Here is a 24,003-nt window from a genome sequence, read left to right on the forward strand (position 1 = left end):
TCTGGCTTTTTCAAAGAGTGTCCAAAAAATCGTTTTTGTCTATCATGACATGGAGACATGAAAACAACTAATAGATTTTTAATGATAATATCATAAATATTCAACAAGGGTAAAGAGGCAATGGACTCTTAAAAAGAAATATGAACAAAAAATTTACTAAGAAATATACACATATATGTCTATAAACTATTCTGTAAAAACATTTTGAAATGTTTGAAACTCACCTATGCTATCATAAACCGTATTAGTCATGCCTCCATGGATGTAAATATGCTTAATGAAGATCAAAAACAACATTGTCAAGCCATACTTGACAATTATGCTGCAATTGATTGTCTGTTATTGTTACATCATAAAGGATATCAGAAGTTTAATACCACATGTTCCTTCAATTTAAGTTATAATGGTAATTTTATTTCAAAACACTTCGATTACCTTAAAGATATCATTAATAAGGTTCAACAAGATGATGGATTTTGGACTTGTTGGATTGGTTAACTTCATGTTTACTCAATTTCATCTGGGTCAAAAATATTCATAGGTGGATGTTTACTGATGTTGGAACTTGCTGTTGTCTATGCCTGCCCTATTTTTTGCCCCCACCAGCATTAAGGAGATAAGTAATATTATTTATTCAAAAGGCCTTAAAATAGGGGAGGTATTAGGTATTCTGATCTTGGAATTTACAGGAAAGTGTGGGGGTGATTGTAACTGGCACCCTGAGTCCCACAATTGCAATGCCCAGCAGTTTCTCACTGAAGATATTAAGACAACTCTACAGGTGCACTACCTAGTTTCTGTGGTAATGTCCTTAGGGAGAAGGGGCTCTATATTTGTATTAACTGGACCTAATCTTGGTTAGCTAGCACATGGGGTTAAAGAAACACTGGGTTAGAATGTAGTCATGGTACCAGAACCTATGTAATTTTGGGATATTATATGTGCTGCTGCTAAGAGGGGTGGCCAGTAATTTTTTTATTTTTTCCTTTTCACTGTGTGTATCTCTCTCTTCTGTTTTCTCCTTTAAAGGTTTCTTCACAAGAATATTTGAAACAGATCATGCTGGCCCTCACAACAAAAGCTAAGTTTTGATGGTTAATCTGAATAAACTGGGACATCACTAAAGAAGAAAACAGAGAATAAGGAATTTGAAAATGTGATAAATATAGGGCAGTATGTGTTCAATGATTACAATCAAAATAAATAAACCTAAGCTTCTGAAAATATCTTCTACTGGGTAACTACTCTTTCAATATTTTTTAGTTTGTTTTTCTCCTTGACATTTGAATGACTCAACTGTGTTCACTGCTATGTGTAGTCTACAATAGTTTACATTATGTATATATACATATATATATATATATATATATAGAGAGAGAGAGAGAGAGAGAGAGAAATATCTGTATTAAAAATGTCATTTTTTCTTTGAAACACAAATCTGAAACTCATTTATATAGAGAAGTTCCCAGTAGATACTCTGCAACAGAAGTAAATTAAATAATAATTAGTAATTAATAATTTTAAAGGAAAGTTTAACTTACCCAGGAAGGCCAAGTTTCTGTAGTTCTCTAGCATCACATCTCTATATAAATTTCTCTGAGCAGGCTGAAGGCATTCCCACTCCTCTTCAGTAAAATCAATGGCTATATCCATAAATGTTAACAATTCCTAAAATAAGAATATGTAAATAAATAACACATTGACCACAGGAATATTTGCACAGTCTGTAATGCAAATACAGTTGAAATTAGGGTTAGTAGACTATCATGTAGGTAGTGTTTTGGAACTCAATGATACTATTATCTACAGAAAAAGTGATTTAAGTTCAAAAAAGTATACATACTCCACATTTATGAAACATAATATAAAACTCAGGCATTATCACAAAAATATATATTTTGTAATTTTTTATATCTTGATCTAAATTATACATATTTTTCAGATGAGAAAATCATGTTAATTAAGAAAGGGAATCCACAAATTTTAATTGTACAACCACTAATCAGAAATTTACTAATGTGTAGAATCCTATTTGTTATTTCTGATAGAGCTGGCTATTCTGAATGTGTAGTGAGATCTCTAGCAATTCCAATATCAATGGTATAAGAGAAATTTTGAAATGCAAAAAGGTAGGTAGACCACTTAATGTAAATAATTAATAGTTTATTTATGTTCAAACATTTTATGGTTTTATGTATGTTATTAATATAAAAAATAGCAACAACAATCCTGTTTGAATTTTTCTTTTTCCATTTTTTAACATACAAAATTATATATATATATATAAACTTTGATCGATGTTTATATTATACATATAGATCTTCAAACAAATACACTTTGGTTTTTTTTTAATTTAATTGGTTCTTTCTAGTTCTACCTGACAGTAAATTAATTTTTATGGTATTATGCAAGCATGGGATATATCTTATTCTAATTAAAATCCTGTTCTTGTTGGTGGCTTCAATGGTAGGATTCACTTATGGATATATATCTTTTATAGTTCTATTTTTGTCCCTTTTATTTATTTATTTACTTAATTGTGTTTGTTTACCATTGTGCAATCTACTGATCTTCTTTTCTTACCCTTCCCCACTTTATAAGATTTAGATTTTACATATCAGCAATAACTTTCAATATTTGATTTTAAAGAAATGGTTTGTTTTACTTAGCATAAAATCTCTAGATTCATCCATTTCCTGGCAAATGTCATAAAGTCATTCTTCTTTATGGCCGATTCATAATTTATTGTGTACATAAGCAACATTTTTTATGCTGTCATCATTGAATGGACCCATTCATCATTGAATGGTTGGTTTTATATCTTGGTTATTGTGAATTGTGCTGCTATAAACATTAATGTGGCTGTGTCAATGTAGTATGCTGATTTTATGTCCTTTGGCCATATATAGTGCACTCAAAAAACTGGGTAAAATTGTGCTTCCATTTATTTAACAATATCCATACAGGTTATTATGTTTCACTCAGAACTCCATACAGCTGGAAAAATTGGAATTCATCTATACCTGAGGTGAAAATAGAACATACAAAAAAATTAGTAAGCCATAAAATGACTACAATTTATTATCAAATCATACATCCCAATAAAAAGTAAAATTTAAAAACTAAAAGTAAAGAAAGTCTTAAGCAAAAGAGCAAAATTAGAAGCTATTAAAGATAAACGTAACACAGAGTTACCAGTATCAATGTTGGTGCTTTTAAAAAGAAAATGAGCCCAGTCTAGTGATGGACAACTGTAGTTCCAGTGACTGAGGTAGATAAGAAAAAAGGATCATAAATTCTAAGACAATATTATATATAATACTGTCATGTATATATATATATATATATATATATATATATATATACATATATTGTATTGAGCAACTTAGTGAGGCATTTATCAACTCAGTAATACTCTGTCTCTAAATAAAATATAAAAAAGGACAGAGGATGTGGCTTTATTGTTAAGCACCCTAGGGTTCAATCTTCAGTGCAAATTTTTAAAAAAGCAGATACAATTAAAAAATCACTAGCAAATTTGAAAATTCAATTTATAAAAATTATATCAATTATATAGTACATAATTGCAAATATAGGCATATATAATGACTTCTCACTTTATGGAAAGTGAGAAGTCATTATATATGCCTATACACTCTGGAAAATTTATCCTCAGAATTTTCTGCAATTTTCCAATACTCTGAGGGCAATGACAGAATCTAGATGGTATAGACTAGTACATGGCTCATGTCCGTGGTTGTACATAAAGTCTACTGCTGACTAAAATACCATGATGCCACATGATTGATGTTATGAAGTAAAATCAATCAGGGTAAACCTCATAATAATAAAATAAATGGTGGAACTACAGAAAACACCAACAACAAAACTCTTAAAACATGCCAGGATATTGGGAAAATAGTATGATAATAAGATGCTATTTTATCCCTTCACTCATAAAACTTAACAACATATTTTGATACATTAAATGCTGAATATAAGTTATTAATAAATAATATTGAAATAAATAAGAAAGTACAAAGCTCAAAAGTTTACATACAAAAGATAGTGTTTATATGGTGGTGCACACCTGAAATATCTACTATTCTGGAGTCTAAGGCATGAAGTTCAAAATTTAAGGCCAACTGAAAAAACTGAAAAAAACCCATCTGGAAATAAAATTTAAAACAGAGCTGAGAATATGCTCAGCATTAAGACACTTTGGTTGAATCCCTAATATCACAAAAGAAAAAAAAAGGTTTTTTTTGTTTTTGTTTTCAAAATTATACAATATAATAGAATTAAACTTATGAATTACAAAATATTAATACAAAAAATCTATTCATCAAATGATTACATTAAAACCTGCAAAACTGACAAGTTAAAAATAAACCCTAATTTCCTCACATATAATCAAACACTTATAAGAAGAATAAACACAACAGAATGCATAAGAAAAACAAAAAAATCTTGAAGAGTTGCTTTAAAAAGTATATATATATATATATATATATGTGTGTGTGTGTTCAATAATCATAAAAACTCAAAATCTTTAGAAATTAGGTAACATTGAATAAAATCACATCATATAGATGAATTAAATAGTATTGATGAATATGTGGAATAAATGCATACACAAAAAAAGAAAATAATAATTTAAGCTTTTATTATCCATTTGTAGAAACTGTTTTGTAATCATATGTATATGACACACCAACACAGGAAACAGACTAAAATTATGGCAACTGTTCATGAGAATACATCCACATTCTTCCAGAGTTGAAACCAAGGGGCATGGCTAAAGAGGAAGAAATAAATATTAAATTTTGTAAAATATAAATTCTAGGAGCTAGAATTTTTGTTGATGTATTATATCCAGTTTGACAAATACTATAAAATACCATGTATGTTTTATGCTGATGTCACATAAATATTGTATTTCATATGCAAGTATGTTTATGAAAGGAATATGCAGTATTTGAGAAAATAAAAATACAGAAAAGAATATAAAAGACTCTAATATTCAACATATTTACAAAGAATAGAACTATTATAAAAATGATCATTTTTCCCAAGGTACCCTTTAATAATAACTGGTCATAATTTTACCATTCTTTACTTTTTATTAAAGAAGGAATCAAAGCAAAAACTTCTAAAATTTTCCTGGAAAGATGAATGTATATAAAATTAGACAAGTACTCTCTCACATATAAGAACAAATGTACTAGTGATCATTACCTGACACTAATGCATGCTATAATATTACAACAGTGTAGTAATTTTAAGATAAAGAAATCACAATACAGAAAACTACATAGGGTAGTTCATATGTATGCAAATATCTTTTTATTGTTATTTATTATAAGTATATAAATCAAAACATATCAATAAAATATTTAATGTTAATGAATGCTACAATCCAACTTCAAGGTAGATGTTAGAATAAAAGGCATAGATTACAAAAGTGACTTGTGTGCAGAATGTGTGTGACACTGGAATTATACACAAGCATTCACCAAAGAGCAGATATAGAGATAATTTTAAAAAATAAAATAAAAATAAATAAACGCAGAATACAAGCCTACCTCCATTTATGGATACACCAAATATATATACTCCTGTTTTGAGTCCTTTTAAAAACTGTAAAGGAATTAGAGGTACACAAATTGGAAAACTGAAAAAAAAAAAATATCGACCAGGAGGAGATAAGTAGAATGCACCTGAAGATTTTTCTGATTTGAGCAATATGCAAAATTACTGGAACAAAATGCCCAAATCCAGTGTTAATATAAATAAAGATTGATTTGCATTTGAAATATACTATTTAACTCTAAATTGCCTGTAGTTTAAATGCTAATTTATCTGTACACACAGAAGAAGGAATAAGATATGCATGAGTATTTATTGGGGGGGGGGGAATAAATGGTTTTTCTATGGCCATGCAAGACCCATGGGCTTTATTCTATTAGGCCAGAGTGGAAGAGGTGTTAAATCTTAAGGCAATCCCTTAATCCTTTAGAGGGATTTGTCAGCATTCTCTGAAAATGCAAATAGCTGTTGCTGACAGTTGAACTATTATCTAGACAGTACCAAAAAATTAACAGGGAAATGCAGACTACCACTGAATGCCAAAGTGGCAGTTTAGCACTTCCTGATCTCTCTCACCCAGCTCACTTTACTAATAACACCAGACCTAACCAATTCTTTCTGTAAGTAATTTGTCCCGAAATTAAATTTTTCCATTCAATGGACTACATCTGAAACCTCAAAGCATTGAAAGCACTGGTAACTGTGCAGGTGCAAATCTCCCTAGGAGTGTTTTTCACATTGGTGTGCAAACATTGTAATGGGCTAAAATCTTGAATATTAGTGAAAAAAAATGGTTACAATCACAGATCCCTCTTTATTTCTAAAATAGGTGCATATCATTTTTTTTTCCAGTGAACATATGGCACCCTGGAATCTAAAAAGCTTGCATCAGAATTTTAGTGCACCATCCAACTATAAGATCTTCTGTATGAGCACAGCTGTTAGAATGGCAACTCTCAAAAGGTGGAATAGTAAGTAGTACTCCAATTATATAAACATAGAAGAAAGAAACAGTGTGCTAGACTATAAAATTAGTGAAGACATTTAAAAAAGGGGAAGTTGAGAGTTCTCTCAGTTATTTATTTGAGAAACTAAGCTCTCTACATTTATATTGCTCTTGAACAAGAAAAGCCCCAAGTACTGGTCTAGACTTATGAGAGGCATTAGATGTACCAGCTGTGGGATCCTCATATTACATAGTTCTAAAACACAGTTCCAGGAGAATACCAGAGTAGGGAATGAGAATGCTCTCATATACATTTCACAAAAGGAAATCTGAGCATAAAGACACTCTGACAGGTTGTCTGCCTTTGGAGACACAAAGGAAGAATAGAAACACATGATTTTTTCAAGATCAAGTGATTCTTTTTTTACTTTTCAATCATGTAAAATGCTCATAAACAACAACAAAAAATTTTGCTTTTAATATTTTTCTATGGTACTGGGGATTTGAAACATCAGCATGTTCATTCTGGGCTACATACCCAGCCATGTTTTAAAATTTTGAGACAGGTTTTTCTAATTGTCTAATTAGTCTACCTAAGTTCCTGATGTTTACCTTGAAATTGCAATCTTACTGACTTAGCCACTTGAGTCTCTGTAATTAATATGCATGTATCTTTGCACCCAGAGAGAAAAAAAATACTTTAAAGTCCCATCCAGTTTTTGGTATAACAATTGAAAATACCATGTTCATTTGAAATATAATATGGGTAAAGTAACTGATAATACTGGGAAGTGGAGAAGTTGTCATTGAACAGGAAGCTAAAATTTATGTATAAATACAACTCAAAATACTGGAGCATAAATTTAAAATCACACTCAGTAACTGTTTGAAGATTAAAAAATATTAAAATGTACCAGGTATGTAGCTAAGTGGTACAGTACCTCTGGCTCAATCCACAATACCACAATCTCCAAAAAGAAGAAGAATGAATTCAGGAAGAAAGAAAAACTGAGATACCTATAGAGTATCTCACCCCACTCCTGGAGGAAAAAATACATGGAGTTGTGATTGGGATGATCTCCTCACTCGAGAATCCACAAAACAATCCGAGAAGATTTGGAAATATTGCCACAAATGTTCTCACACAGAATTTAAGGTAGGGGCTGAAGATATTCTATAGGATACTATAGGATTTCCAGTGTCTACTGTTAATATATGGTCCACTTGACTGGCCAGTGGAAATTCATGGCTGACTTTTCTCAGGAGAAGACACAGGACTGCAGAAACCAAAGATTACACCAGATATTCTAGCCAACCATAGCCAGTTCCCACCAGAGTCAGTGCAGCCAGTTTCAACCAGACTCACCATCCAGTCTCAGGATTTCACTGCACACTCATCATTTACTCTATTTATTTATTTCTAAAATAAATATGTTCATTATTTGCTATCTCCACAACATGTCATTAAGTCAACAACAAATTATATATAAATATTTCTAGGATTGGCCAAATTTTATTCCATATTTTATATTAAATCCCAAAATCCAGATAATAGAATTCATGATTCACTGCCAAAAATATTACAGAAAAAAATTTTTAAGGAGTGGATGTTTAGTAAGTATGTCTTTTAACAATTTTATTACCATATGATTTTAAAGAAATTTATTCATTTTCCTGCAGCCATAGTGAAGAGAAATTTCTTATTTATTTTTCCTTTGGTAATTAACAAAGATAAGCCCTAGAATCTACTTTAAATGAGCTACACTTACAATCATACAAGAAACCTAAAATAAATGATGAGTAAAGAAAAAAGTCAATTTTAAAAAATAATTTAAACCTTTTTCTTTCTTTTTGAAATAAATCTCTAGCTGCATTTTTGGATCCTTTTCTCATCTTTTAAGCCAAAAATATATAAAAGACAGAAGACTGAATTTCAAATTTATACATGAGATATGTTTATTAACTATAAAAATTTAAAATATTTAGAAATTTAAGAAATACAAAATAAAAACCCATCATGGAAAAAATTAAGTAATATTGGTGAACATTTAAAACAAATTAAAAATCATTAACTCAAAAGGAGTTTAAATTAGTATCTATTTGTGGAAACTAGTTTGCTATTGAATATACATGATACTCCCCATCACAGAGACTTACTGAAATTTGAGCATATGTTATCATGATAACATGTAAGTATGCAATGGTACTCATCCAAACACTTGAAGCCCAAGGGCATGGCTCAATATAATGTACATCTTGGAAGAGATAAAAAATAATCTGTAGGAAAAATGGTCACTAGGGCCAGTCACATTTCATAACATATCCAGTTTAAAAAAGAGCATAAAACACTATGTATAAATTTTACATACGTGCCTTATGCAAGTGGTATTTCACATGTGTACATTTTTAGAAACAAAATATGTAAAACTTATGAGAAAATGAAAGTCACAAAAAGCACATAAAAGACTGAATTATACATCCCATGTAAATAATAAAACTCATCATTACAAAGGTGATCATTTTCCCCCAAGTTAACCGACAATATATCTAACCAAAACTGCTATGTACAAATATGAATATATCACAGTGAAGTCTACTTTTATTCTATAAAACAATAATTTAAAAAATCTATAAATAGGGCTAGGGATGTGGCTCAAGTGGTGGCGCGCTCGCCTGGCATGCCTGCGGCCCGGGTTCGATCCTCAGCACCACATACCAACAAAGATGATGTGTCCACCGAGAACTAAAAAATAAATATTAGAAATTATCTCCCCATCTCTCTCTCTCTCTCTCTCTCTCTCTCTCTCTCTCTCTCTCTCTCTCTCTCTCCCTCTCTCACTCTCTCTTAAAAAAATCTATAAATAAATATGATAGAAGAAACTTGGAGAATAGGGAAAGGGGAACTACTGGATACTGAAGGGGAGTAAATTATATTTTATGTTTTATTGTTATGTCAAAATAAACCTGACTATTAAATACAACAATAATGTAATAATAAAAAAAATCATCAAGCTTTACTTTAAATGACGTAGAAAACCAAAGCATAAATTTTTAAAATTCATCTACAAAGTTATATGTAACTTTAGCCAAAAACCTTTTCAATTATAAGAGCAAAAAAAGAACTTATCATGGCCTACTATTCATATATATTGTGAAAATATAGTATTACAATAATAAAGAATCACAATATAAATAAGTTTCCCATATGAATACATATGGGGGAGGCGGAGGATGTCGTCGCCGCCGCCACCCGCGGGCCCCCGGCGAGCCTGACTCCGGAGCGGAGGATGGAGCCGGCGCTGGGCGCTGCAGCGGCTCTCGGCGCGCCCCCGACCAGGTGAGAAAACAGAGGCACAGAGAGGTTAAGGAATCTATCCACATTCCCACAGCTGAGGCTGCTCCTCTTCTTGTGGTGGAAGAACAGCCCTTCCTGGAGCTGCCATTTGATGCAGAGGCCTGAGGCGAACCCCTGCCCGCATCCCTCACTGCCAAATTCCGGGAGCCAGTCGAATTTCAAAAGTCCGCTGGCCACAGGGCTGGTGCGCAGGCTGGGACCTCTGACCACAGCCAGCTAAGCCTGGGAACACGGGCAGCCGCGGACCGCCCAGCCTGGAACAGCCGTCTTTGACCCCGACCCTCGGATTAGCAGCCCCATGAAGGTGGCCAGCCATGCAATGTTCCTGGAAGGCCGTCCTCCTCCTCGCGCTGGCCTCCATAGCCATCCAGTACACCGCCATCCGCACCTTCACCGCCAAGTCCTTCCACACCTGCCCCGGGCTGGCCGAGGCAGGGCTGGCAGAGCGGCTGTGCGAGGAGGGTCCCACCTTCACCTATAACCTCTCCCGAAAGACCCACATCCTCATCCTGGCCACCACGCGCAGCGGCTCGTCCTTCGTGGGCCAGCTCTTCAACCAGCACCTGGACGTCTTCTGCCTGTTCGAGCCCCTCTACCACGTCCAGAACACGCTCATCCCGCGCTTCACCCAGGGCAAGAGCCCCGCTGACCCTCCGGTCAGCCAGCCGGGACCTCCTGAGGAGCCTCTACGACTGCGACCTCTACTTCCTGGAGAACTACATCAAGCCGCCCCCGGTCAACCACACCACGGACAGATCTTCCGCCGCGGGGCCATCCGGGTCCTCTGCTCCCGTCCCGTGTGCGACCCCCCGGGGGCTCCCGACCTGGTCCTGGAAGAGGGGGACTGCGTGCGCAAGTGCGGCCTGCTGAACCTGACCGTGGCCGCCGAGGCCTGTCGCGAGCGCAACCACGTGGCCATCAAGACTGTGCGCGTGCCAGAGGTGAACGACCTGCGGGCTCTGGTGGAAGACCCCCGGTTGAACCTCAAGGTCATCCAGCTGGTCCGCGACCCTCGGGGGATTCTAGCGTCACGGAGCGAGACCTTCCGCAACACGTACCGGCTGTGGCGGCTCTGGTACGGCACGGGCAGGAAGCCCTACAACCTGGACGTCACGCAGCTGACCACCGTGTGCGAGGACTTCTCCAATTCCGTGTCCACCGGCCTCATGCGGCCCTCCTGGCTCAAGGGCAAGTACATGCTGGTGCGCTACAAGGACCTGGCCAGGAACCCCATGAAGAAGACCGAGGAGATCTACGGGTTCCTGGGGATCCCCCTGGACGGCCACGTGGCCCGCTGGATCCAGAAAAACACGCGGGGCGACCCCGCCTTGGGCAAGCACAAATACGGCACCGTGCGCAACTCGGCGGCCACCGCCGAGAAGTGGCGCTTCCGCCTCTCCTATGACATTGTGGCCTTCGCCCAGAACGCCTGTCAGCACGTGCTGGCCCAGCTGGGCTACAGGAAGGCCGCCTCGGAGGAGGAGCTCAAGAACCCGGCCATCAGCCTGGTGGAGGAGCGGGACTTCGGCCCCTTCTCGTGACAGGGCGCCCCACGCGGGCGCCGGGTTTGCTAAAGGGACCGTTTTAACTGTTGCCTTATTCCCCACCCCCACCCTGTCTTCGTGTCCTTCCCGCCCCCTGCCCAGCCGCCCCCTTCTGCCTTTTTGTCTCGATATTTGCACTACTCGTCTGGGACAGGAACCGGGCAGAGGGCGCACGTGAAGTGGGGTCCGCCCCCCCCCATTCCGACACTCGGAGGTTGGGTCTCCCTGGGACGGGGACGATGTTTACAGCGCCCCGCGCACACATTCACGCACGCACATGGCCCCACCAGGAGAGGCACCCCAACACACGACTTCTCAAGTTTTTTGGAATGAATGAGTGGTTGGGGGATGGTAGTTTTTGCACTGTTTTACTTCTACCAGGTAAGAGGATGAAAACGAAAGGACCCCTCTCTCGAACTTTGGAAAGGGGTCTGTCCCTCCCAGTCCCTGCTTCCTGGCCCTGGCCCTCTTCCTCCCATAGAACAGAGAACCCCCCTCCTGCCCGCCCTTGCCTGTCGGTGAGCAGGTTTTACTGTGAGGTGAACGTGGACGTCGTTTATTTTTTCCAGTCTGTGGTGATGCTGTCTGTCTGTCTGAGTCTTGTAGCTGCCCCTGGACCAGTGATGGCTGATGAATCTTTTAAATTTCTGATTGATCTTGGGGTCCATTGTGATATTTCTTTGTGCCAAAAAAAAAAAAGAGTGAATCAAGTTTGCTAAATGAACATTGAAATGCTTAAAAAAAAATGAATACATATGTATGTAAAACCACTATGCTTTATTGCAATAGCAAATTCTAGATAAATCAAACCATAACAAAAATAATCTCAGCAACTTAGCTAGGACCTTTCTCAAAATAAATTTAAACCTGTTAGGGATGTTTACTGGTGAAGAGTCCTTGCTTCCCCAGTGCTGAAGGGTATCACCAGAGAAGTGTGCCAAGGCAAGTTTAGACCGGAAAGTAGAAGCTTTATTAAAGGACAGTAGAAAAGACTTCTCCCCAGAAGAAAAAGGGGACAAAAGAGGTAGAATCCATGAAACGGATTTTTTTTAAACTAAGGTCTTTTTAGCTTTTTTATAGCTAAGGTCTTCCTTTAGCTATCCTGCATTCCTGTCACATTGGTGTCCTTTGTTTTGTTTCTTGCAGTGTTGGAATATAGATGGGAAGGCCCAAAGTGTGGAGGACAGGTGGGCTGAAGGAGTAATCTGGGCAGGAAGGGCTTTTGGATTAGCATCTCCATATTTGCTGTGAGCTGCTTCATTAAAATTTCCTTGGGATGGGCTCAGGGCATTGGGGACATTTTCAATTCCTCTTATCCTGGACTCCATCCTCAATATGGTGTTTTTTCTTGATTTTACTGGATATTAGACCCAATTTACCTAACTACACTAACTACCTATCTGTAAATCTGGCTCCACTACCAAGGAAGGATATGGCTAAGTAGTACAGTATCTCTGAGTTCACCTAACTTTTACAAAATAATAATAATGAAGAAAGTAAAAATAAAAGAATGTCAAAATGAAAATTAGCCAGCTCAAAAGGAATTTAGGTACCCAAAAATGGCAGCTCCTTTCCTGCAGGAAAATGGACCTTGAAGATTTGATTTTGAAAATTATTCCACCTGTCAATCTCCAGCATCTGGTAAGACACTGGGCTGCAGGAACACACCTGCCAAATAGTATTTTATGCAGATTCTGAGGATGCCCTTTGAGCATAAGGAAGGCAACAAAGAGTCTCTGCCACTGACATGTTCCCCCCTGGTTGGCCAGTAGGACTGAGGACATAGTGGCCAAGTGGAGGAGTTAAGCCTGCAGACTCCAGAGACTGCCCGGTCCCAATGTGCTAGCTCCTGTTTTCAACACAGCCAGTCGTGTGGTTCCAATAGTCTTCCTCCCTCAGCCTGCTAGGCCAATGCACATCACCATTTCCTTGTTCTCAGGAGTAGGGCTACTTGGGATCCTCAGTTCCTGCACAGTAGAACAACCTGTGACTCTGGAGTGTGAGACTACAGATGGCAAAAATGGAGGACTCAGGAGATAAGAAGCGAAAGCCCACCCTCCTCCTCCTGATAACACACAATTGGACAGTTCCCACAAAATGCTCTTGATTGGAAAAGGCTTCAGATCATGAACATTGAATCTGAGAGAAGTGAGCCCTTTTTTGAGTGACAGGGAATATTATCCAATCCAGGCATGAATAAGGGCTAGAATCTCAGATCGTTGAGTGCTGTTTTTTTTTGTTTGTTTGTTTGTTTGTTTTTTGTTTTTTTGTTTTTTGTTGTTGTTGTTGTTGATTTTAAACTGAGAAATGTACCCCAGAGTCTCAGGATGCTATTATTTTAAGGCAGGGTTGTTTTCCCATTTTGGGGAACTAACCCAACCAACAGAACATTTTCATTTAAACTTAAATATAAAGTCATTTCAGTTTATGAGTTATATATGCTTGTATATTATTCAGGAATTAATATAAAATAATGACAATAATTATCAAAATTTCTTTCTTTATTTTTTGATCTCCATTCTTTTTAGGTTACAGATTGAACTTTGACCTGGGAAGAAAACCCTAAAGTAAAAATGCCCAACAAAAACAACACATAAGTGGCTGGGATTGTGGCTCAGCAATAGAGTGCTCACCTCCCATGTGCAAGATCCTGGTATCAACCCTCAGTACCACATAAAAATAAATAAGTGAAATAAAGGTATTGTGTCCAGCTACATCTAAAAAAATACATTAAAAAATATAAGGTACAAGGTGAGAAACCAGCCTCTACCTCAGAGCAAAGACTGTCCAAGAAAGGGGGCATGACTCTTGTCCTTGGAAAGACAAACAGAGCACTCCTAGGCTCATACCCAACTTGCTGAGTTGTTTATCTACAAATAACAGGAGAGATCTGCTCTGCCTGGTGTCTCTGACTCAGTCAGGCTAGGTGGGGATCCATAGCAACCCCCTAGCAGCCACCAATCAGCATGAGACAGGAAAAATTCCTGGAATTCCAAATGAAACTTCCAGTAGTTTATGGTAGTTGATAAAATTTTGGGAAACCATATAGTTCACCATATAATCCCCTAATGGCCTAAGCCAATCTGTTCAAATGAATCCCCATTTGTACTAACCAATCATGCTTACCCAACTTGTTCCCACCAGTGAATGTGCTAATCATGTTTTAGAGTTGTTTATGATTTTCCCAAGGTGTGTGATGATTTGCTAAGAGATGCTATGATGTATGTGGGGTTCCTGCCTTCCCCAAAGAGTTATAAAACTGCTGCAAACCCCGGGCTCAGGGCCTCTATTCCACCAGTTTCTGTGTGGATGAAGGACTGAGCTACCTTGCAATAAACACCTCCTTGGTGCTTACATGGATATTGGTCTCTAGTGGTCTTTTGGGGGTCCTGCATTTAAGCATAACAGTCTCTCTTGAAACCCATGGAAAAAGAATTCAGCACTCCAGTTCTCTAGGACTGTAGTTTTACAGCACAAAAAGTTACAAAAGGGGGGTGACTTGAGAACTTACATGAATAACAGGATTTTCACAAGCATAATACAAAGACACATGGTAGGTTAATGGTCTAAATGGTTTAGCACTTAGGGAGTAAATTTAGATCACACCATCAGAATTCATGATGCACCACTAAAGTTTCCGAGTTGTGTTTTTATTTGGTCAGGGTAAGCCAGAATTTATGAGTCATCACTAAAGTTTCAGGGAGGGTTGTTATCTCATCAGGGAAAGCCAGACATGGGTGAGTTCAAGGCACTGGTAGGTATGTCAAGCAAATCACAGTAATTTATAATGAAGCAGAAGTTAACTTTTCATGCCTTTGTGATGAGATAGCTCCCAATCTTAAAAGAAAATTAGGCTGGATTTTCCACTTGCTATAGCCATAGCTTTTAAAGTATATGTTTCATACTTTAACAAGTATGAGAATTAAATTATTAATATTAATTACTACTAATTTTTATGACTGAATAGAATAGGAACTAAGATATTTGTTATTAAATGCATAAAAATTTTGATTAATATATTTATAATATAAATATGGAAAATTTTGACAATGATAAAAAGACATTTAATATAAGGGATTCAATATTATAAGTCCCTCATGTTCAGTGGGTCAGTCCTTCAATGATATTTCTCATTTTTTTTAGGTCATTTTGAATTACACTTCTGCAAATGTTTGTTTAAGTATTCAAATTTAAGATTTTGTATTTTGTAAAGTAGAAAAATGGCAGATTTGAGCTCCTTTCAGGATTCTAAAACTTATAAGCCATTTAGGGCATCTTAGCACTTTTTTTTTTCATATTTGCACACAGTCCAATTCTAGAGATGAATGAGTTGCAGATATAGTCTACTGTTCTGAGCAAAAGAGAAATTGCCTTAGGATATTTCTAAAGCTTTTAACTTTTCTAACTTTTCAGAATTTTTGGTGATTTAAAAAAATATTTATTTAAAAAAATGAATTGTTTGAAATTAATTATTTATCTTTCCTGCATTATTTTTCAGTTTCATTGATTTTTTTAGAAGAACTAACAGAACAGAATTCCAAAAGTGTTTCATGTAAATTTAAAGGTATGTTTCTAATATTCAAAATAGAAAGCAGAAGCAAAACATCATCTAGTTTGGTGGTTCTGCCTCAAACTAAAGAGTTATTTATTTATTTCTGCTATTATTCACTAGGTTCCTGAGGTTGCAGAAATCACCACCCAACACAGATAAAAGTCTTGTTAGTTTGATTCTCACAACCAATTCAAGCTAAAATACATTAGTATCACTGTAGTTTCAGACCAAAGGTGTTTCTAAATAATAAAAATATGTATACATAAATATATAAATAAATATAAATGAAAATATAATATTAGATTTTTTTCTTGGATAATCATTTTGTATGTATTTCCCTTTGGACACAGTTCTGGGAACAAAGTGTCACAAATAAGACATAAATCCTACAATGCTACACAGAGTAATTAAGCACATACTAAGAGCTTTGTATAAAACTTGGCATAGTGACTAGAGAACATCATAGAGAATTATACCTAAGTGCTAAATAGGAAATTCATAGTCTTTAAGTACATGAAGAGACAAGTGATCATAGCAAATTTTATAACTCAGTTGCTGCTAATATACACAGAGATATATATTAAGAGATGGTTTTATGCAGATTTTTGGTTTAAAAAGGGAAAGATCAAATAATGGAGGTGATTTAAACATGAGCAATAATATTTTTCTGCATTCAGTACCTTTTTTGCAGATATATGAATTATAATTAATTCCAACCAGTAAAATGCAGAAATAGTGTAAAGATTATTCACCAGAAGTAAAACTACTTAAAAAGAGAACCAAAACTTCCATTCCTGTCCAAATGTTTATTCCTCACAAAAAGACTGCTTCTTTTGAACCATTTCTATAGATATGATTTCTTGTAATAAATATTTTGGTGATTTTTGCATATTACTTAATATATTTATGCTTCACATTTTCTCTTGTCATATTTTACTACCTATATTCTGAAAGAAAAAAATTCTAACTCCTAAACTCACTTGATATTTGAGATATCTCTTAATTTGTAAGCTTATATCATTTCTACAATGAATACTGTGTTTTCAGTAAAGAATGACTATTTTTATGCACCTGGCTCATTTACAGGAGTTTTGTTGTGTTCTTTGGCTTTATTTACAGTGATGTAAAAAAAAAAAGGTTAATGTTAAACCAAAACACAAAAGACCACCAACTCAAATTTTAAATCAAATTAAATCAAGATTGTATTGTGTACACAAAAGCTGGCCAGGACTGCCACTTACAAGATTCTATGCTAGAGATCATCCCCCTGATCTTCAGGAAAATGTTTTTACAGCACAAAAAGTTACAAAGGAGGTGGGTATCTAAGGTACTTACAGCTAACAAGATTTTGACAATCATAATACAAAGGCAAATGGCAGGTTAAGGATCTATGTGGCAAACATTTCAAGGTGGAAAATAAATTCAGCTCCAGACCTTAGAATTTATAAGTTGCCACTGAGATTTAGAGAGAATTGTTATTTGGTCAGCAGGAGCCAGAATTTATGAGGCACCAGTAAGGTTTTAGAGAGGGTTGTTATCTGGTAAGTGATAGCCAGGCATAGGTGAATTTAAAACACAGGAAGAAATTACAAGCAAGTTTAAAAATCACAATATTGTCAGGCCAAAGAGAAATTTTAGTTTTCTTACACAAAACAGAAATAAACTTTTTACCTCTAAAAGCTCTAAGAGAAGATTTTATTTATTTTTGTATTATCTCATATCTAATGGCTTCTGGCATTTCTTTGTTGTGACCATAAATGCTTCTCTTCTGTGTTTATGGGGCTTCCAAAACAAAATATATAGATAAGCCCTTTTCATAGGGATGATTTTTCAAACATAGCAAGTAACTACCCTTTAACCCACAGGGTCTGACAACCATATTATAGGATATGAAAGATCCTGCAATATGCAACCATTGTTGACAAAAGATTGACAAAAGTCAATTCATTGCACAGAATGAGTGAGGTGACTCTGCTCTACAGTCCACAACAGAATGTAAAAGAGTCCCCAAAGTGAGTTTAAGACAGGGCTTTACATGACATAGCTGACAAAATCCTAAAAACAAAAGAAAACATAAAAGAAAACACAAATTCAGAGAGAACCATACCCACATGATCTCATTTGACAGAATCAAATTCATAAGAGGAACAGAGGTAAATCTAAAGGGATTTAAATATATTTTCTTTTTCTAAATTTCTATTAATATCTTTCAGGATTATAGAATTCTGGATCTCCTCAATTACTACTTCATCATTACCTTTAACCTACAATGCATGAGGCACACAGAATTTACCCTCATACTCATGTACTTATCACTTATTTTTTTATATAGAAATGCATATGTATATGAATATATTTTTCCCACATTTCCAAGATTCTACCATAAAAATTTCTGTGATATCACTTCCCTGAAATGCATTTTCATTATTTCATGTCAGTTCATCTAAATATTCTACATCATGTGTTGGAAAAGTTGAGGCAACTCAAAGGCCCTTCTTATTTGACTATTTATAAACTATAATTAAACGTCAACCTTGGTACCTCCAAATAACTTAAGTCTCATTCACCTTTCTCATTCATAGTGCTTTATTTTTTAAGTAGGTAGCAGAAATTTTATTTTGAAGAAGAGTAAGTGATTTAAAGCCATTCAGTGTACTTTAGAGGATCCCAAAAAACCTATGGTTGTGGTTCTTAAACAACCTTACCACTAAAAGATCTAGATTACACTCCAGGTTGGACACTGATACTATGATTCCATGGGAAATGGTTTCTTGGTTGTGAATATTGTCTTTCCCTTTCCCCTATAGTCTTGAAAATGTGTGGATTGTGTGAAGTATTAGAATCACTATTTTCAACACAGTTAGCATGGACCCATTTGATAATAGAAGAAATCTATATTCTAAAAAAAAAGACCCTTCACCAAGGCCTAAAGAAGTGATAAAATAATCCCTGGAAAATATAACAGTCATCCATTAGATTACTTTTTTAAAAATACTAAGAATATGTTTAGTTATTAATACATTACCGTACTAGGAAAAGTAATATAAATGCAATTTTAATTTTTAAAGTTGTTTCTGATTACTACAAAAAGAGTACAAAAAGCTGGATGCATGGGCTGAAGTTGTGTCTCGGTTGTAGATTACTTTGCTAGAATGTGCAAAGCACTGAGTTTGATTCTCAGCAATACATATAAAGATTTTTTGGTTGTTGTTTTATTTTTTAAATACATGACAGTGGAATGCATCACAATTCTTATTACACATATAGAACAATTTTCATACCTCTGTATATAAAGTATGTTCACATCAATTTCTGTCTTCATATATGTACTTTATTTTTTTTGAGAGAGAGAGAGAGAATTTTATTATTTTTAGTGTTCTGTGGACACAACATTTTTGTTTATATGTGGTGCTGAGGATAGAACCCCGGCTGCATGCATGCCAGGCAAGTGCACTCCTACTTGAGCCACATCCCTAGCCCCATATATGTACTTTAGATAATAATGTCTATCACATTCCACAATCCTTGCTAATGTTTACATAACACTCCTAAACTGGATACTTCACATAAACTTGCCTCAGGGATTCAATGCATTAATCAAATAGATTTTATTCAGCCTATGCAGTGCTGTAGGAATGGCTATTATAAAAATCTAAAATTGTCATTTGTGGTGGCTTATGCCTAAAATTCTAGAAGCTATAGAAAATGACACAGAAGAAATGTCAGTACAAAGACAGCCTCAGTAATATAACAAGGCTACAATAAACTTAATGTGAGCCTGTCACAAAATATAACATAAAAAAGAATGTGGATGTATCTCAGTGGTATGCAACTCTGGATTCAATATCCAGCACCAAACCATACAAAACCAAGCAAATATCTCATAATGAATAGGGATTCAAGGGTACACAAATATGTAAAAATCTTGGTGACAATATAAATTTAATAAATATATTTTTATAAAAGTGTTAAGGTTAATTAAAAGCCCAAAATAAAAATGCCACATAATCCACTACTAATAATTTGGGATAGCAGTGCAAAATCGTACATGTCTGTACTCCCAGTGGCTTAGGAGAATAAGAGGTAGGAATCTAGGGATTTATTCTCAAGTTAAAGACCAGCCTCAAGAACTTGGCAAAGTCCTAAGAAACTCAGTAAAACCCTCTCTCAAAAATAAATAAATAAATAAAAGTGTTGGAGACTGGGTATGTAGCACACCGGTAAAGTGACCTGGGATTAATCTCCAGTATTTAAATAAATAAAAATAAATAAATAATAATTGTTGGTAAAAAAAAAAAATGCCATACAATCCAGTAATAATAACTTTGGGTATATATGTAAAAACATTGGAATCCTTTTGCTAAATATATTGCCACACATCTATTTTTTATTGTACCTTTATTCACAGTATCTAATAAAAGGAAACAAATAACGTACGTTTTTGATAGAAAGTATATCAAAAAATGCCTTCCAGCTGCAAAGCATCCAATTAGTCCCTTCAGAAGCTACACACTTAAAATTCAAACTGATCTCTAGAAGACAAGACTCAGAGAGTGGTATTTTCTAAATACTCCAAAAAAATTGGAATCTCTGGGCACCTTGTTTCAGATATTCTAAAACTCAGAACTAGGTCAGATGGGAGGTCAGAATGAGAACACAAGACATAGTAAATTCTTTAATGGGGAATATTAACTCAGACACTGACATAACCAAAAGCAGAGTTGCAGATAAAAAATAGATTCTGTTTCACTGATTTCTGGGTTATGGATTAAAATCAAATATATATTAGAAAAAAAAGTTAAGGCTACTGGTTAAAATCTACATAAAACAGGTATTAAAAATGTACCAGGGGCTGGGTGTGTTAGTGCAAGCCTGTAATCCCAGTTGCTGAAGAGGCTGAGGAAGAATTATCAAAATTTCAAAACCAGCCTTAGCAGAAATGAGGTGCTAAGAAACACAGTGAGATCCTGTCTCTAAATAAAGTAAAAAAGAATCCTGGGGATTTGTCTTAGTAGCCAAGTGTTCATAAGTTCAATCTCCAATATTTCCCATAAAAAATGTACCAGGTGGCTGGGGCTGGGGCTCAGTGGAGCTCACTTGTCTGGCACATGTGAGGCACTGGAATATAAGGTCTATCAACAACTTTATATATATAGTACCAAGATATTAACATGGACTTTGATCTAAATTGCGTGTACTTCAGCCCTTAAGATTGAAGTTGGTTGGGGCTGGGGATGTGGCTCAAGTGGTGGTGGGCTCGCCTGGCATGCACGCAGCCTGGGGTTGATCCTCAGCACCACATACAAACAAAGATGTTGTGTCCGCCCAAAACTGAAAAATAAATATTAAATTTAAAATAATCTCTCTCTCTCTCTCCCTCTCTCTCTCTCACACACACACACTCTATCTTTAAAAAAAAAAGAGATTGAAGTTGGCCAGGCATGGTGGTGCATTCCTGTAATATCAGCTATTTACAAGACTGAGACATAAGGATCATGAATTCAAAACCAGTCTCATCAGTGGTGAGGCACTAAGCAACTCAGTGAAACCCTGTCTCTAAGTAAAATACAAAATAGGGGTAGGGATGTGGCTCAGTGATAGAGTGCCCCTGACTTTAATTTCTGGTCTCCCACCCCAAAAAATGTGGCTGAGTAAATAGCTCAGCTTGTAGAGTGCTTGCCTTCCTAGCATGAGGCCCTGGGATCAATCTCCAGTACAGACAGAGAGAGAGAGAGAGAGAGAGAGAGAGAGAGAGAGAGAGAGAGACAGAGAAACAGAGAGACAGAGAGACAGAGATTGAAATTGCATGTAATTTAAATTCAAGTTAGTCCCACTTTTATTTTTTCCTTCCACACCAGAATAAAAGTTTCCTGAAATATTTGGAGTGTTTGTGTGGATTATTTATTTTTTTAAATTTACATATTTTTATGTGTTGCTGAGGATCAAACCCAGGGCCTTGCAAGTGCTAGGTGAATGCTCTATCACTGAGCCACAACCCCAGATTGTCTGAGCATAAATAAATAAACAAACAAATTAATAAATAAATAAACCCTCAATTGATGACCCATTACAGTTTTTACAAATCCTTAATTGGGACACATAAACCTCATTTAGGAGAGAGTCATTCTTTTTAATGTCACCTAATTTTATTCTTCTTGGGGGCTTGTCTAGGTGCTTGTCTCATAAATTATGAAGAAAAAAAATCTATTTAAGCAAGAAGAAATAGAACGCGCACCATGTGGTATGAGGAATGATACCAGAAAAAAAAAAAAAAAACTCATCTTTGTGTTCCATCTTAGAAGTTTACTGATGGTTTTGGGCAGAACAGGAAGCATAATGCATTTATAATAGGCTTTGAAAAAGGCATCATGACTACCATATGGGTTCACTTTCATTATTTCTATGACCAATCCTTTTTTCTTCAAATTCAATCAGGAATCACCCCTGGGGCAAAGGACTTTGAAGATGTTCCCACAAGTGGGCTTCAAGGTCTTTTACATTTGAAATAGGCCTTAATGGTACTCATTAACATCTTTTGGTTAGCCACCAGGTGTATTTGAGTGATGCCCATTATCCACATTACATGGTCATTATACTATCCTATTTTATACTTATTTTCTGTGAACAGAGAACCCTAGTTTTGGATATGTGAACAGAGAGATAGAAAACTAGGGGTTTATTCTAAGACCTATGGAGAGCTAAACTGAAGTTCTGAATTTCAGATTTTTGTTTTGGATTTGAAATACTGCTTCTACTACATTTAAAAATCTCAGGACTCATGAAGAGAATGAGTTAAAAGCCAGCATCATCAAACTTGTGAGGCCCTAAGAAATTCAAAGGAACCCTGTCTCTAAATAAAAATATTTAAAAAGGGGTGGGAAAGTGAATCTGTGGATGAACACCTCTGGGTTGAATTTCTGGTACCAAAAAGAAAGCAACATACACACAATAATAATAATAATAATAATAATAATAATAATAATAATAATAATTAGACAAACAAACAAACCCTCATGAGTAACAACCCCTAAAATTAATAGCCTCTCTCATGCATAAACACAATAAATGGATTTGTAGTTCTCTCCTGGTAATTATCTCAGTCTTCACTAATCAATCTGGAGACATGCTGGACTCATGGCACATGGAAGCCCACAAAGGGCTTTAGAAAGAAGCTGAAAACACCATACAATTATGGAATAAAATGCCCAGGTTTTCAACTGCTGATCTAAGCCTCACTAGACTAGTCAGAGGTAGGTGAAGGCTAAGCTACCACAGAGAGACCCTCTGGCCACAAAACTCTGGAGAGGACCACGAGGAGTCCCTAGCCATTACTGCCAGTTTCCACCATTGCAACTCCTGTCAGCTTTAAGCCACCTTCCTACCCAGTCTCAATATAACAAGGCATACTTACCATTTTCTGACTCTCAGGGTTCTCAGCGTTCTCCCTGTGGTTTGTTTTCAGATTTTGCATAACACAGACACCTGGGCTCAAGATCCAGGACAGAAGCCTACAAAATGATTGAAAAAATGGCGAGTTTCAGACACAAAGGGAACAGAAGATTGTGGAAGCCCTCCCCCTCATCACTGGCTGCGTGAGGATTGAACAGTTCTCACCTAAGTGACTGATTGGTCAAGGCTTCAGGCACTGCCTCCAATCTGAGCCAAGTGAGCACAGAATCAAAGTCTGAATGACAGGCTGCTCCATTGTCATTGTTAACTGACTACAGATCAGGGCTGAGAATATAGCTCAGTCAGTAGAGTTCTTGTTTTGCTGATATAAGGCCATGGATTCAATCCCCTGCACTACACGCACACACTCCCCCCCCCAAAAAAAAGAAGATTAAATAAAGGACTTTGGAGACTAGGGTTATGGATCAGTGGTAGAGAACTTCCCTAGCATGCATGAGGTACTGGGTTGAATACAAAGCACTGCATTAAAAAGCCACCCAAGAGAGGGATGTGGCTCAAGCTGTAGCACACTTGCATGCCAGGTTCAATCTTCAGCACCACATACAAA

General features: G+C 36.2%; 1 long non-coding RNA gene and 1 pseudogene across 2 annotated transcripts in view; both read left to right on the forward strand.

Annotated features, from left to right (window-relative positions):
- The window catches only part of LOC144370395 (uncharacterized), a 44,095-nt gene extending 29,341 nt beyond the window's left edge, over positions 1-14,754 (forward strand). For both annotated transcript variants that reach the window (XR_013430371.1, XR_013430370.1), the window contains exons 4-6: positions 1,030-1,237; positions 6,442-6,560; positions 13,963-14,754. This is a non-coding gene — a long non-coding RNA (uncharacterized LOC144370395). The remainder of the gene's footprint in view (positions 1-1,029; positions 1,238-6,441; positions 6,561-13,962) is intronic.
- Positions 9,762-11,446, forward strand: LOC144370393 (carbohydrate sulfotransferase 1-like; annotated as a pseudogene).
- Positions 14,755-24,003: the final 9,249 nt, after the last annotated feature.

Source organism: Ictidomys tridecemlineatus, chromosome 14 (genome assembly GCF_052094955.1).
Source record: "Ictidomys tridecemlineatus isolate mIctTri1 chromosome 14, mIctTri1.hap1, whole genome shotgun sequence".
Lineage (NCBI taxonomy): Eukaryota > Metazoa > Chordata > Mammalia > Rodentia > Sciuridae > Ictidomys > Ictidomys tridecemlineatus.